Genomic DNA, 16,199 nt, shown 5'->3' with positions numbered 1-16,199 from the left:
ACTCACAGAGATACACTAGGCTACTCACAGAGATACACCAGGCTACTCACAGAGATACACTAGGCTACTCACAGAGATACACTAGGCTACTCACAGAGATACAGTAGGCTACTCACAGATTTACACTAGGCTACTCACAGAGATACACTAGGCTACTCACAGAGATACACTAGGCTACTCACAGAGATACACTAGGCTACTCACAGAGATACACTAGGCTACTCACAGAGATACATCAGGCTACTCACAGAGATACACTAGGCTACTCACAGAGATACACCAGGCTACTCACAGAGATACACCAGGCTACTCACAGTGTTACTGTGGGAGTCTGAAGACTCAGTGCTCCTCCGGTCTCGTCTCAGGCCTCCTATCACACACCAGGACATGCTGTCATCAAAGGGTAGAGAAAAGCTGTCTGACCTATGCCTCTTCCTGGGCTCACAGCCGTCCTCCTCTTGTGTCGATGATGTACCCGCTGGAATAGAACAGAGGAGATGTGAGCAGTGGTGTGAGCAGGGTTGACACATCAAATACTACTGTTAACAATTTCTTCAAATAAGCCATTTCTCCTCTGATGGCAATAGAGAAGAATGCTGTGCATCCAATCACTCAGTTGACATATTGAAACATACTGATATAGTCTTCAACAAAGCGATTTCTTCCTTGATGACACTGAATATCTTATGTGATGTTCACAAGACATCAATGACTTTTTATAGCCGTACATGTGCATTGGCTTGAGGTACGACCAGTAGCTAAGAGCAATAAAAAAACATCTTTAAAAACGGTCAATTTCAATCCATCAGGCTAGGACTGCTGTGGATGTGGATTCCCCCCTGGTCTGGTAGGAACAGGCATGTCTTTGTTGTGTCTGTGTGTGGATGCTATGGGCCTGAAGAGACTCATTGTGAGGAGAAGTCATCTGAACACATTCTCCACAGCCTCCAGACCAGTGTGTTCCTTAGGTCTGGTCCTATCTCCTATCCCCACAGCAGGACAAGTCTGGACGGACACAGTGAAAGTGACAGTGGTTCTATGCTTTGATCAATCCATAACTCAGTCTCTGAAATATATAAAAGGTGTGTACATCTTCCCCAACAGCCTTGACAGGGTAGCACATGAAACCATCCTGTCTGACATGACACCACGAAGCCATCCTGTCTGACATGACACCACGAAACCATCCTGTCTGACATGACACCACGAAACCATCCTGTCTGACATGACACCATGAAGCCATCCTGTCTGACATGACACCATGAAGCCATCCTGTCTGACATGACACCACGAAGCCATCCTGTCTGACATGACACCACGAAGCCATCCTGTCTGACAAGACACCACGAAGCCATCCTGTCGGACATGACACCACGAAGCCATCCTGTCTGACAAGACACCACGAAGCCATCCTGTCTGACAAGACACCACGAAGCCATCCTGTCTGACATGACACCACGAAGCCATCCTGTCTGACATGACACCACGAAGCCATCCTGTCGGACATGACACCATGAAGCCATCCTGTCTGACATGACACCATGAAGCCATCCTGTCTGACATGACACCACGAAGCCATCCTGTCTGACATGACACCACGAAGCCATCCTGTCTGACATGACACCATGAAGCCATCCTGTCTGACATGACACCACGAAGCCATCCTGTCTGACATGACACCACGAAGCCATCCTGTCTGACATGACACCACGAAACCATCCTGTCTGACATGACACCACGAAGCCATCCTGTCGGACATGACACCATGAAGCCATCCTGTCTGACATGACACCATGAAGCCATCCTGTCTGACATGACACCATGAAGCCATCCTGTCTGACATGACACCATGAAGCCATCCTGTCTGACATGACACCACGAAGCCATCCTGTCTGACATGACACCACGAAGCCATCCTGTCGGACATGACACCACGAAGCCATCCTGTCTGACATGACACCACGAAGCCATCCTGTCTGACATGACACCATGAAGCCATCCTGTCTGACATGACACCATGAAGCCATCCTGTCTGACATGACACCACGAAGCCATCCTGTCTGACATGACACCACGAAGCCATCCTGTCTGACATGACACCATGAAGCCATCCTGTCTGACATGACACATTTACATTTACATTTACGTCATTTAGCAGACGCTCTTATCCAGAGCGACTTACAGGAGCAATTAGGGTTAAGTGCCTTGCTCAAGGGCACATTTACGTCATTTAGCAGACGCTCTTATCCAGAGCGACTACAAATTGGTGCATTCACCCTATAGCCAGTGGGATAACCACTTTACAATTATACTATTTATTTATTTATTATTTATTTTTTTTTGGGGGGGGGGGGTAGAAGGATTACTTTATCCTATCCCAGGTGTTCCTTAAAGAGGTGGGGTTTCAAATGTCTCCGGAAGGTGGTGAGTGACTCCGCTGTCCTGGCGTCGTGAGGGAGCTTGTTCCACCATTGGGGTGCCAGAGCAGCGAACAGCTTAGACTGGGCTGAGCGGGAACTATGCTTCCGCAGAGGAAGGGGAGCCAGCAGGCCAGAGGTGGATGAACGCAATGCCCTCGCCTGGGTGTAGGGACTGATCAGAGCCTGAAGGTACGGAGGTGCCGTTCCCCTCACAGCTCCATAGGCAAGCACCATGGTCTTGTAACGGATGCGAGCTTCAACTGGAAGCCAGTGGAGTGTGCGGAGGAGGGGGGTGACGTGAGAGAACTTGGGAAGGTTGAACACCAGACGGGCTGCAGCGTTCTGGATGAGTTGTAGGGGTTTAATGGCACAGGCAGGGAGCCCAGCCAACAGCGAGTTGCAGTAATCCAGACGGGAGATGACAAGTGCCTGGATTAGGACCTGTGCCGCTTCCTGTGTAAGGCAGGGTCGTACTCTCCGAATGTTGTAGAGCATGAACCTGCAGGATCGGGTCACCGCCTTGATGTTAGCGGAGAACGACAGGGTGTTGTCCAGGGTCACGCCAAGGCTCTTCGCACTCTGGGAGGAGGACACAACGGAGTTGTCAACCGTGATGGCGAGATCATGGAACGGGCAGTCCTTCCCCGGGAGGAAGAGCAGCTCCGTCTTGCCAGGGTTCAGCTTGAGGTGGTGATCCGTCATCCATACTGATATGTCTGCCAGACATGCAGAGATGCGATTCGCCACCTGGTTATCAGAAGGGGGAAAGGAGAAGATTAGTTGTGTATCGTCAGCGTAGCAATGATAGGAGAGGCCATGTGAGGATATGACAGAGCCAAGTGACTTGGTGTATAGGGAGAAAAGGAGAGGGCCTAGAACTGAGCCCTGGGGGACACCAGTGGTGAGAGCACGTGGTGCGGAGACAGCTTCTCGCCACGCCACTTGGTAGGAGCGACCGGTCAGGTAGGACGCAATCCAGGAGTGAGCCGCGCCGGAGATGCCCAGCTCGGAGAGGGTGGAGTGGAGGATCTGATGGTTCACTGTATCAAAGGCAGCAGACAGGTCTAGAAGGACAAGAGCAGAGGAGAGAGAGTTAGCTTTAGCAGTGCGGAGAGCCTCCGTGACACAGAGAAGAGCAGTCTCAGTTGAATGACCAGTCCTGAAACCTGACTGGTTTGGATCAAGAAGGTCATTCTGAGAGAGATAGCAAGATAGTTGGCTAAAGACGGCACGCTCAATAGTTTTGGAAAGAAAAGAAAGAAGGGATACTGGTCTGTAGTTGTTGACATCAGTGGGATCGAGTGTTGGTTTTTTGAGAAGGGGTGCAACTCTCGCTCTCTTGAAGACGGAAGGGACATGACACCATGAAGCCATCCTGTCGGACATGACACCATGAAGCCATCCTGTCGGACATGACACCACGAAGCCATCCTGTCTGACATGACACCACGAAGCCATCCTGTCTGACATGACACCACGAAACCATCCTGTCTGACATGACACCACGAAGCCATCCTGTCTGACATGACACCATGAAGCCATCCTGTCGGACATGACACCATGAAGCCATCCTGTCTGACATGACACCATGAAGCCATCCTGTCGGACATGACACCACGAAGCCATCCTGTCTGACATGACACCATGAAGCCATCCTGTCTGACATGACACCATGAAGCCATCCTGTCTGACATGACACCATGAAGCCATCCTGTCTGACATGACACCACGAAACCATCCTGTCTGACATGACACCACGAAGCCATCCTGTCAGACATGACACCATGAAGCCATCCTGTCTGACATGACACCATGAAGCCATCCTGTCTGACATGACACCATGAAGCCATCCTGTCTGACATGACACCATGAAGCCATCCTGTCTGACATGACACCACGAAGCCATCCTGTCTGACATGACACCACGAAGCCATCCTGTCGGACATGACACCACGAAGCCATCCTGTCTGACATGACACCACAAAGCCATCCTGTCTGACATGACACCATGAAGCCATCCTGTCTGACATGACACCACGAAGCCATCCTGTCTGACATGACACCATGAAGCCATCCTGTCTGACATGACACATTTACATTTACATTTTAGTCATTTAGCAGACGCTCTTATCCAGAGCGACTTACAGGAGCAATTAAGGTTAAGTGCCTTGCTCAAGGGCACATTTACGTCATTTAGCAGACGCTCTTATCCAGAGCGACTACAAATTGGTGCATTCACCCTATAGCCAGTGGGATAACCACTTTACAATTATACTATTTATTTATTTATTTTATTTTTTTTTTTGGGGGGGGGGGGGGTAGAAGGATTACTTTATCCTATCCCAGGTGTTCCTTAAAGAGGTGGGGTTTCAAATGTCTCCGGAAGGTGGTGAGTGACTCCGCTGTCCTGGCGTCGTGAGGGAGCTTGTTCCACCATTGGGGTGCCAGAGCAGCGAACAGCTTAGACTGGGCTGAGCGGGAACTATGCTTCCGCAGAGGAAGGGGAGCCAGCAGGCCAGAGGTGGATGAACGCAATGCCCTCGCCTGGGTGTAGGGACTGATCAGAGCCTGAAGGTACCGAGGTGCCGTTCCCCTCACAGCTCCATAGGCAAGCACCATGGTCTTGTAACGGATGCGAGCTTCAACTGGAAGCCAGTGGAGTGTGCGGAGGAGGGGGGTGACGTGAGAGAACTTGGGAAGGTTGAACACCAGACGGGCTGCAGCGTTCTGGATGAGTTGTAGGGGTTTAATGGCACAGGCAGGGAGCCCAGCCAACAGCGAGTTGCAGTAATCCAGACGGGAGATGACAAGTGCCTGGATTAGGACCTGTGCCGCTTCCTGTGTAAGGCAGGGTCGTACTCTCCGAATGTTGTAGAGCATGAACCTGCAGGATCGGGTCACCGCCTTGATGTTAGCGGAGAACGACAGGGTGTTGTCCAGGGTCACGCCAAGGCTCTTCGCACTCTGGGAGGAGGACACAACGGAGTTGTCAACCGTGATGGCGAGATCATGGAACGGGCAGTCCTTCCCCGGGAGGAAGAGCAGCTCCGTCTTGCCAGGGTTCAGCTTGAGGTGGTGATCCGTCATCCATACTGATATGTCTGCCAGACATGCAGAGATGCGATTCGCCACCTGGTTATCAGAAGGGGGAAAGGAGAAGATTAGTTGTGTATCGTCAGCGTAGCAATGATAGGAGAGGCCATGTGAGGATATGACAGAGCCAAGTGACTTGGTGTATAGGGAGAAAAGGAGAGGGCCTAGAACTGAGCCCTGGGGGACACCAGTGGTGAGAGCACGTGGTGCGGAGACAGCTTCTCGCCACGCCACTTGGTAGGAGCGACCGGTCAGGTAGGACGCAATCCAGGAGTGAGCCGCGCCGGAGATGCCCAGCTCGGAGAGGGTGGAGTGGAGGATCTGATGGTTCACTGTATCAAAGGCAGCAGACAGGTCTAGAAGGACAAGAGCAGAGGAGAGAGAGTTAGCTTTAGCAGTGCGGAGAGCCTCCGTGACACAGAGAAGAGCAGTCTCAGTTGAATGACCAGTCCTGAAACCTGACTGGTTTGGATCAAGAAGGTCATTCTGAGAGAGATAGCAAGATAGTTGGCTAAAGACGGCACGCTCAATAGTTTTGGAAAGAAAAGAAAGAAGGGATACTGGTCTGTAGTTGTTGACATCAGTGGGATCGAGTGTTGGTTTTTTGAGAAGGGGTGCAACTCTCGCTCTCTTGAAGACGGAAGGGACATGACACCATGAAGCCATCCTGTCGGACATGACACCATGAAGCCATCCTGTCTGACATGACACCATGAAGCCATCCTGTCGGACATGACACCATGAAGCCATCCTGTCTGACATGACACCACGAAGCCATCCTGTCTGACATGACACCATGAAACCATCCTGTCTGACATGACACCACGAAACCATCCTGTCTGACATGACACCACGAAGCCATCCTGTCGGACATGACACCACGAAGCCATCCTGTCGGACATGACACCACGAAGCCATCCTGTCGGACATGACATCAGTCTGTTTCTCCAGGAGGAAGTTACAGCACAGATCCACGTGAGCAGGACTGGTGTAGTTAGTAGGCGTAGGCTTATGGAAACACTGTTGGAGTACTCCAACAACAACACACATTATTCAGACAGAGACAGAGAGGTACTCACCAGGGTCACTCCTCCTCCTCCTCCGTTCTGAGGTAGATGATGAAGGACAGTCTGAGTCTGTTTCCTGTAACAGATTAAAACAGGAGGAACTGTTAAGAGAAATGAACCAGTGAACCAGGACACTGTGGGAGTCTGTCTATAAAACTCACCCAGGCACAGCGACCACTTAAAAACGACATCACAGGAAAAACCACTTCAGAAGCTCCGAGGGAGACCGTCTTGGAACAATGTGACAGCATAAACATCACTCTTCAACAAACTATGTTGTTTCAACTTGAGGTTGAGTGCGTGTGTGTGTGTGTGTGTGTGTGTGTGTGTGTGTGTGTGTGTGTGAGACCCAGGGCTAGGCAATTAGTTTGACACAGTCTGTTTGGAACTCTTTAAAATGGAGGGTGATGGAGCAGTGTTTCCCCTACATTAATTTAGTAGCGGTGGCCCGCCGCTGTTAATTTCTTGCCACCGCTGCTAAACGTTATAGTCGTTGGCTCAATGACGAAGTCTCTGGGAACAGCTAGCATGTCATCGCACCCAACGCCAGTAGTTTCACATTTCAAGTTTTAAATGTCACGTGCACAAGTACAGTGAAATGCCTTTCTTACAAGCTTCTAAACCCATCAATGCCGTAATCAATATCCCATGTAATAATTTTTAAAAGAAAAACAAGGTAGAACAAAAACACGAGAAAGTAAGCTAGCTATATACTGGGTCAGTCAGCTCCAGTACCATATCAACAATGTGCAGGGATACTGGAGTGATGGAGGTAGATATGTATAGGTGTAAGGGGACAGGGATACTGGAGTGATGGAGGTAGATATGTATAGGGGTAAGGGGACAGGGATACTGGAGTGATGGAGGTAGATATGTATAGGGAGAAGGGGACAGGGATACTGGAGTGATGGAGGTAGATATGTATAGGGGTAAGGGGACAGGGATACTGGAGTGATGGAGGTAGATATGTATAGGGGTAAGGGGACAGGGATACTGGAGTGATGGAGGTAGATATGTATAGGGGTAGGGCATACAATTAACTCCTACCACCCACCAAACGTGGGTATATTTAGATATCGGTGGGTATGAATTTGCAGGGCTCTACAGTGAAGAGCATTACATTCACTAATCAAAAATAGTCAAAAGCCAAGTATGAGCACATGTGCGAGTCGGGGATTAGAAATATTCTGCAGTAGCTTGTTTTCAAAGTATTTCTGCTGTTTTGTTTCATAGCTGCTAATGGCACAACAACAACAATACTCATCCTATATCCCACCTGTTTCATAGCTGCTAATGACACAACAACAACAATACTCATCCTATATCCCACCTGTTTCATAGCTGCTAATGACACAACAACAACAATACTCATCCTATATCCCACCTGTTTCATAGCTGCTAATGACACAACAACAACAATACTCATCCTATATCCCACCTGGTGCAGCAACACTGCCTGGCAGGGTGAAGGTTTGGCACAGTGTCTTGTGTTATATAGATGGATTTCAGAATTAACCTGGAAGAATCCATTGAAGGGGTTAGGTAAACTGTCTGGGAGGTGTTAGTATTTGTAGATGAAAGTGCATAATTGGCGTACATTAACGTCGTAAATAGACAAGATATTGAGTTGGTACTCAGCAGACCTGAAATTTGCTCAGTGATGAAAAAAATTAAAGGGAACATTGGTTGGGGGCGGTATGCAAATTGGAGTGGGTCTAGGGAAGGGGTCTCAAACAGGGCAGATGAGTCGAAGTCAAACATTTAAAGGTAAGTAACTACAGATCTGATGTTCAAAAGTTCTTGTCGGTTGTAAGAAATTACAGCGGAAACAATTCATGGAGAAAAAAAAATTACGACAAAAGAATCACAAAACAGCAAAGTTGGGTCGGAGCCTGTAAAATAGCAGCTATCCAGTACCCCGTTATAGCAACGCCCCCACTGGAGTGTTTCAACCAACCAAACACATGGATTTTCAAATCAAATCAAATGTTATTGGCCACATGCGCCGAATACAACAGGTGTAGACATTACAGTGAAATGCTTACTTATAAGCCCTTAACCAACAGTGCAGTTTTTTTATTTTTATAAGACAAGTCAAATAAAACAACAACAAAAAAGTGTTGAGAGAGAAAAAATAAAATAACATTAGGGAGGCTATATATACAGGGGGGTACCGGTGCAGAGTCAATGTGCGGGGGCACCGGCTAGTTGACGTAGTTGAGGTAATATGTACATGTGGGTAGAGTTAAAGTGAATAAATTACAAATAACACGGGAAAACACACATAATAGTACAACTGGTTAGAGGTTTCCCTTCATTTAGTTTAGTGTGTCTACCATAGAAATAAAATGAATAGATCCTCTTTCTATGTTGTCTTCCTACCTTAGGCCCTCTATCCGGTTTATCCAGAGACTGGGATTCTTAAGGAAAAAGAAACATCCACATTTAAAAACTCTGAATAGACTACCGGTACTTCTTCAGTGTCTTATCAACCCCAATACATCAGACAGCATTGAACTGCCTAGCGTAACAAATGGCTTTTTCAAAAAGTGATGTATATGAAACCCCACATCTTTAAGGAATACCTGGGATAGGATAAAGTAATCCTTCTACCCCCCCCCCACCTAAAAAAAATATATATATATATATAAAAAAAAAAAATTGTAAAGTGGTTATCCCACTGGCTATAGGGTGAATGCACCAATTTGTAAGTGGCTCTGGATAAGAACGTCTGCTAAATGACGTCAATGTAAATGTAAACTAGTAACTACAGGACAATAACTGAAAAGGGGAAAAGTACCTTGATTTTGCACTGCTAGGAGATTTTGTGTGATCATAGCGAAGAGGACTCTGAAAGAGCAAAACACACAAGGCTAACATTAGCATACTGAAACAGTTTCCGTTTCAGCCATCTCAAATTTGTTTAGCAAAAAGAAGCCTGCTCATCAACTTCAGTAACTTCTTTTTGAAACATCAGTACACATCTGAGCCAACACATGCCACAGGTGACAGCATATTAAGGGGCTGTATTAGAGGTCCAGAGAGCCTGCATTACAGGCTGTGTAGAGGGGATGTATTAGAGGCTGTGTAGAGGGGATGTATTAGAGGCTGTGTAGAGGGGATGTATTAGAGGCTGTGTAGAGGGGATGTATTAGAGGCTGTGTAGAGGGGATGTATTACAGGCTGTGTAGAGGGGATGTATTAGAGGATGTATTAAAGGCTGTGTAGAGGGGATGTATTAGAGGCTGTATAGAGGGGATGTATTAGAGGGCCAGAGAGCCTGCATTACAGGCTGTGTAGAGGGGATGTAGTAGAGGCTGTGTAGAGGGGATGTATTAGAGGCTGTGTAGAGGGGATGTATTAGAGGCTGTGTAGAGGGGATGTAGTAGAGGCTGTGTAGAGGGGATGTATTAGAGGCTGTGTAGAGGGGATGTATTACAGGCTGTGTAGAGGGGATGTATTAGAGGCTGTGTAGAGGGGATGTATTAGAGGCTGTGTAGAGGGGATGTATTAGAGTCTGTGTAGAGGGGATGTATTACAGGCTGTGTAGAGGGGATGTATTAGAGGCTGTGTAGAGGGGATGTATTACAGGCTGTGTAGAGGGGATGTATTACAGGCTGTGTAGAGGGGATGTATTAGAGGCTGTGTAGAGGGGATGTATTAGAGGCTGTGTAGAGGGGATGTATTAGAGTCTGTGTAGAGGGGATGTATTACAGGCTGTGTAGAGGGGATGTATTAGAGGCTGTGTAGAGGGGATGTATTAGAGGCTGTGTAGAGGGACTGTATTAGAGGCTGTGTAGAGGGGATGTATTAGAGGATGTATAGAGGGGATGTATTAGAGGCTGTATTAGAGGGGATGTATTACAGGCTGTGTAGAGGGGATGTATTAGAGGCTGTATAGAGGGGATGTATTAGAGGCTGTATAGAGGGGATGTATTACAGGCTGTGTAGAGGGGATGTATTAGAGGCTGTGTAGAGGGGATGTATTACAGGCTGTGTAGAGGGGATGTATTAGAGGCTGTGTAGAGGGGATGTATTAGAGGATGTATAGAGGGGATGTATTAGAGGCTATGTAGAGGGGATGTATTAGAGTCTGTGTAGAGGGGATGTATTACAGGCTGTGTAGAGGGGATGTATTAGAGGCTGTGTAGAGGGGATGTATTACAGGCTGTGTAGAGGGGATGTATTACAGGCTGTGTAGAGGGGATGTATTAGAGGCTGTGTAGAGGGGATGTATTAGAGGCTGTGTAGAGGGGATGTATTAGAGTCTGTGTAGAGGGGATGTATTACAGGCTGTGTAGAGGGGATGTATTAGAGGCTGTGTAGAGGGGATGTATTAGAGGCTGTGTAGAGGGACTGTATTAGAGGCTGTGTAGAGGGGATGTATTAGAGGATGTATAGAGGGGATGTATTAGAGGCTGTATTAGAGGGGATGTATTACAGGCTGTGTAGAGGGGATGTATTAGAGGCTGTATAGAGGGGATGTATTAGAGGCTGTATAGAGGGGATGTATTACAGGCTGTGTAGAGGGGATGTATTAGAGGCTGTGTAGAGGGGATGTATTACAGGCTGTGTAGAGGGGATGTATTAGAGGCTGTGTAGAGGGGATGTATTAGAGGATGTATAGAGGGGATGTATTAGAGGCTATGTAGAGGGGATGTATTAGAGGATGTATAGAGGGGATGTATTAGAGGCTGTGTAGAGGGGATGTATTAGAGGATGTATAGAGGGGATGTATTAGAGGATGTATAGAGGGGATGTATTAGAGGCTGTGTAGAGGGGATGTATTAGAGGCTGTATTAGAGGCTGTGTAGAGGGGATGTATTAAAGGCTGTGTAGAGGGGATGTATTAAAGGCTGTGTAGAGGGGATGTATTACAGGCTGTGTAGAGGGGATGTATTAGAGGCTGTGTAGAGGGGATGTATTAGAGGCTGTGTAGAGGGGATGTATTAGAGGCTGTATAGAGGGGATGTATTACAGGCTGTGTAGAGGGGATGTATTAGAGGCTGTGTAGAGGGGATGTATTAGAGGGGATGCATTACAGGCTGTGTAGAGGGGATGTATTAGAGGCTGTGTAGAGGGGATGTATTAGAGGCTGTGTAGAGGGGATGTATTAGAGGATGTATTAAAGGCTGTGTAGAGGGGATGTATTAGAGGCTGTGTAGAGGGGATGTATTAGAGGCTGTGTAGAGGGGATGTATTAGAGGCTGTGTAGAGGGGATGTATTAGAGGCTGTGTAGAGGGGATGTATTAGAGGCTGTGTAGAGGGGATGTATTAGAGGACCAGAGAGCCTGCATTACAGGCTGTGTAGAGGGGATGTATTAGAGGCTGTGTAGAGGGGATGTATTACAGGCTGTGTAGAGGGGATGTATTAGAGGCTGTGTAGAGGGGATGTATTAGAGGATGTGTAGAGGGGATGTATTAGAGGATGTATTAAAGGATGTGTAGAGGGGAGTATTAGAGGCTGTGTAGAGGGGATGTATTAGAGAGCCAGAGAGCCTGTGATGTATTAGAGGCTGTGTAGAGGGGATGTATTAGAGGCTGTGTAGAGGGGATGTATTAGAGGCTGTGTAGAGGGGATGTATTAGAGGCTGTGTAGAGGGGATGTATTAGAGGCTGTGTAGAGGGGATGTATTAGAGGCTGTGTAGAGGGGATGTATTAGAGGGCCAGAGAGCCTGTGATGTATTAGAGGCTGTGTAGAGGGGATGTATTAGAGGCTGTGTAGAGGGGATGTATTAGAGGATGTATTAAAGGCTGTGTAGAGGGGATGTATTAGAGGCTGTGTAGAGGGGATGTATTAGAGGATGTATTAAAGGCTGTGTAGAGGGGATGTATTAGAGGCTGTGTAGAGGGGATGTATTAGAGGGCCAGAGAGCCTGCATTAGAGGGCCAGAGAGCCTGTATTACAGGCTGTGTAGAGGGGATGCATTAGAGGCTGTGTAGAGGGGATGTATTAGAGGGCCAGAGAGCCTGCATTAGACGGCCAGAGAGCCTGTATTACAGGCTGTGTAGAGGGGATGCATTAGAGGCTGTGTAGAGGGGATGTATTAGAGGATGTATTAAAGGCTGTGTAGAGGGGATGTATTAGAGGCTGTGTAGAGGGGATGTATTAGAGGGCCAGAGAGCCTGCATTAGACGGCCAGAGAGCCTGTATTACAGGCTGTGTAGAGGGGATGCATTAGAGGCTGTGTAGAGGGGATGTATTAGAGGATGTATTAAAGGCTGTGTAGAGGGGATGTATTAGAGCCTGTGTAGAGGGGATGTATTAGAGGGCCAGAGAGCCTGCATTAGAGGGCCAGAGAGCCTGCATTACAGGCTGTGTAGAGGGGATGTATTAGAGGCTGTGTAGAGGGGATGTATTAGAGGCTGTATTAGAGGGACTGTATTAGAGGCTGTGTAGAGGGGATGTATTAGAGGCTGTGTAGAGGGGATGTATTAGAGGATGTATTAGAGGGACTGTATTAGAGGCTGTGTAGAGGGGATGTATTAGAGGCTGTGTAGAGGGGATGTATTACAGGCTGTGTAGAGGGGATGTATTAGAGGACCAGAGAGCCTGCATTACAGGCTGTGTAGAGGGGATGTATTAGAGGGCCAGAGAGCCTGTATTAGAGGGGCTGTATTAGAGGACCAGAGAGCCTGCATTACAGGCTGTGTAGAGGGGATGTATTAGAGGCTGTATTAGAGGGACTGTATTAGAGGCTGTATTAGAGGGGATGTATTAGAGGCTGTGTAGAGGGGATGTATTAGAGGCTGTGTAGAGGGGATGTATTAGAGGATGTATAGAGGGGATGTATTAGAGGCTGTGTAGAGGGGATGTATTCGAGGCTGTGTAGAGGGGATGTATTAGAGGCTGTGTAGAGGGGATGTATTCGAGGCTGTGTAGAGGGGATGTATTAGAGGCTGTTTAGAGGGGATGTATTAGAGGATGTATAGAGGGGATGTATTAGAGGCTGTGTAGAGGGGATGTATTAGAGGCTGTGTAGAGGGGATGTATTAGAGGCTGTGTAGAGGGGATGTATTAGAGGATGTATAGAGGGGATGTATTAGAGGCTGTGTAGAGGGGATGTATTAGAGGCTGTATTAGAGTCTGTGTAGAGGGGATGTATTAGAGCCTGTGTAGAGGGGATGTATTAGAGGCTGTGTAGAGGAGATGTATTAGAGACTGTGTAGAGGGGATGTATTACAGGCTGTGTAGAGGGGATGTATTAGAGGCTGTGTAGAGGGGATGTATTAGAGGCTGTGTAGAGGGGATGTATTAGAGCATGTGTAGAGGGGATGTATTAGAGGCTGTATTAGAGGGGATGTATTAGAGGCTGTGTAGAGGGGATGTATTAGAGACTGTGTAGAGGGGATGTATTAGAGGCTGTATTAGAGGGGATGTATTAGAGGCTGTATTAGAGGCTGTATTAGAGGCTGTGTAGAGGGGATGTATTAGAGGCTGTGTAGAGGGGATGTATTAGAGGCTGTGTAGAGGGGATGTATTAGAGGCTGTGTAGAGGGGATGTATTAGAGGCTGTGTAGAGGGGATGTATTAGAGGCTGTATTAGAGGCTGTGTAGAGGGGCTGTATTAGAGGCTGTGTAGAGGGGATGTATTAGAGGCTGTGTACATTTACATTTTAGTCATTTAGCAGACGCTCTTATCCAGAGCGACTTACAGAGAGCCTGTCTTAGATTATGTGTGTGTTGGGGGTGGGGGTAAACAGGGTGGGGGTAAACAGGGTGGGGGTGTGTTGGGGGTGGGGGTAAACAGGGTGGGGGTAAACAGGGTGGGGGTAAACAGGGTGGGGGTGTGTTGGGGGTGGGGGTAAACAGGGTGGGGGTAAACAGGGTGGGGGTAAACAGGGTGGGGGTAAACAGGGTGGGGGTAAACAGGGTGTGTGTGATGGGGTGGGGGTAAACAGGGTGGGGGTAAACAGGGTGGGGGTAAACAGGGTGGGGGTAAACAGGGTGTGTGTGTGTTGGGGTGGGGGTAAACAGGGTGGGGGTAAACAGGGTGGGGGTGTGTTGGGGTGGGGGTTTATCGTCCGCCCCAAGCTGTGTGTGTGTTATTGTGAGAGTGTCTGTGTGTGTGTTATTGTGAGAGTGTCTGTGTGTGTGTTATTGTGAGAGTGTCTGTGTGTGTGTTATTGTGAGAGTGTCTGTGTGTGTGTTATTGTGAGAGTGTCTGTGTGTGTGTTATTGTGAGAGTGTCTGTGTGTGTGTGTTATTGTGAGAGTGTCTGTGTGTGTGTGTGTTATTGTGAGAGTGTCTGTGTGTGTGTGTGTTATTGTGAGAGTGTCTGTGTGTGTGTTATTGTGAGAGTGTCTGTGTGTGTGTTATTGTGAGAGTGTCTGTGTGTGTGTGTTATTGTGAGAGTGTCTGTGTGTGTGTTATTGTGAGAGTGTCTGTGTGTGTGTGTGTTATTGTGAGAGTGTCTGTGTGTGTGTTATTGTGAGAGTGTCTGTGTGTGTGTTATTGTGAGAGTGTCTGTGTGTGTGTTATTGTGAGAGTGTCTGTGTGTGTGTTATTGTGAGAGTGTCTGTGTGTGTGTGTTATTGTGAGAGTGTCTGTGTGTGTGTTATTGTGAGAGTGTCTGTGTGTGTGTTATTGTGAGAGTGTCTGTGTGTGTGTTATTGTGAGAGTGTCTGTGTGTGTGTTATTGTGAGAGTGTCTGTGTGTGTGTTATTGTGAGAGTGTCTGTGTGTGTGTTATTGTGAGAGTGTCTGTGTGTGTGTTATTGTGAGAGTGTCTGTGTGTGTGTTATTGTGAGAGTGTCTGTGTGTGTGTTATTGTGAGAGTGTCTGTGTGTGTGTTATTGTGAGAGTGTCTGTTTGTGTGTTATTGTGAGAGTGTCTGTGTGTGTGTTATTGTGAGAGTGTCTGTGTGTGTGTTATTGTGAGAGTGTCTGTGTGTGTGTTATTGTGAGAGTGTCTGTGTGTGTGTGTTATTGTGAGAGTGTCTGTGTGTGTGTTATTGTGAGAGTGTCTGTGTGTGTGTTATTGTGAGAGTGTCTGTGTGTGTGTTATTGTGAGAGTGTCTGTGTGTGTGTTATTGTGAGAGTGTCTGTGTGTGTGTTATTGTGAGAGTGTCTGTGTGTGTGTTATTGTGAGAGTGTCTGTGTGTGTGTTATTGTGAGAGTGTCTGTGTGTGTGTTATTGTGAGAGTGTCTGTGTGTGTGTTATTGTGAGAGTGTCTGTGTGTGTGTTATTGTGAGAGTGTCTGTGTGTGTGTTATTGTGAGAGTGTCTGTGTGTGTGTGTGTGTTATTGTGAGAGTGTCTGTGTGTGTGTTATTGTGAGAGTGTCTGTGTGTGTGTGTTATTGTGAGAGTGTCTGTGTGTGTGTTATTGTGAGAGTGTCTGTGTGTGTGTTATTGTGAGAGTGTCTGTGTGTGTGTTATTGTGAGAGTGTCTGTGTGTGTGTTATTGTGAGAGTGTCTGTGTGTGTGTTATTGTGAGAGTGTCTGTGTGTGTGTTATTGTGAGAGTGTCTGTGTGTGTGTTATTGTGAGAGTGTCTGTGTGTGTGTTATTGTGAGAGTGTCTGTGTGTGGCTCTTTGATGGAGAAGCTGTCCACTCCCTGCAGTGTGTCCCCTCACCGTGGCTCTTTAACAGAGAAGCTGTCCACTCCCAGTACAGCC

General features: G+C 47.5%; 1 long non-coding RNA gene across 1 annotated transcript; it reads right to left on the bottom strand.

The window, feature by feature from the left end:
* Positions 1–454: 454 nt before the first annotated feature.
* On the bottom strand, positions 455–16,192 carry LOC311119171. Its single transcript, XR_014611919.1, has 4 exons — positions 16,158–16,192; positions 9,381–9,430; positions 6,593–6,656; positions 455–478 (listed from the first exon to the last, which is right to left on the bottom strand). It is a non-coding gene; the product is annotated as an uncharacterized lncRNA (long non-coding RNA).
* Between the last annotated feature and the right edge of the window lie 7 nt (positions 16,193–16,199).

The sequence above is a fragment of the Coregonus lavaretus genome (genome assembly GCF_964263955.1).
Source record: "Coregonus lavaretus genome assembly, contig: HAP1_SCAFFOLD_2180, whole genome shotgun sequence".
NCBI lineage: Eukaryota > Metazoa > Chordata > Actinopteri > Salmoniformes > Salmonidae > Coregonus > Coregonus lavaretus.
Note: the sequence above shows the minus strand (reverse complement) of the source record. Positions and strands in the feature narration are given on the sequence as shown.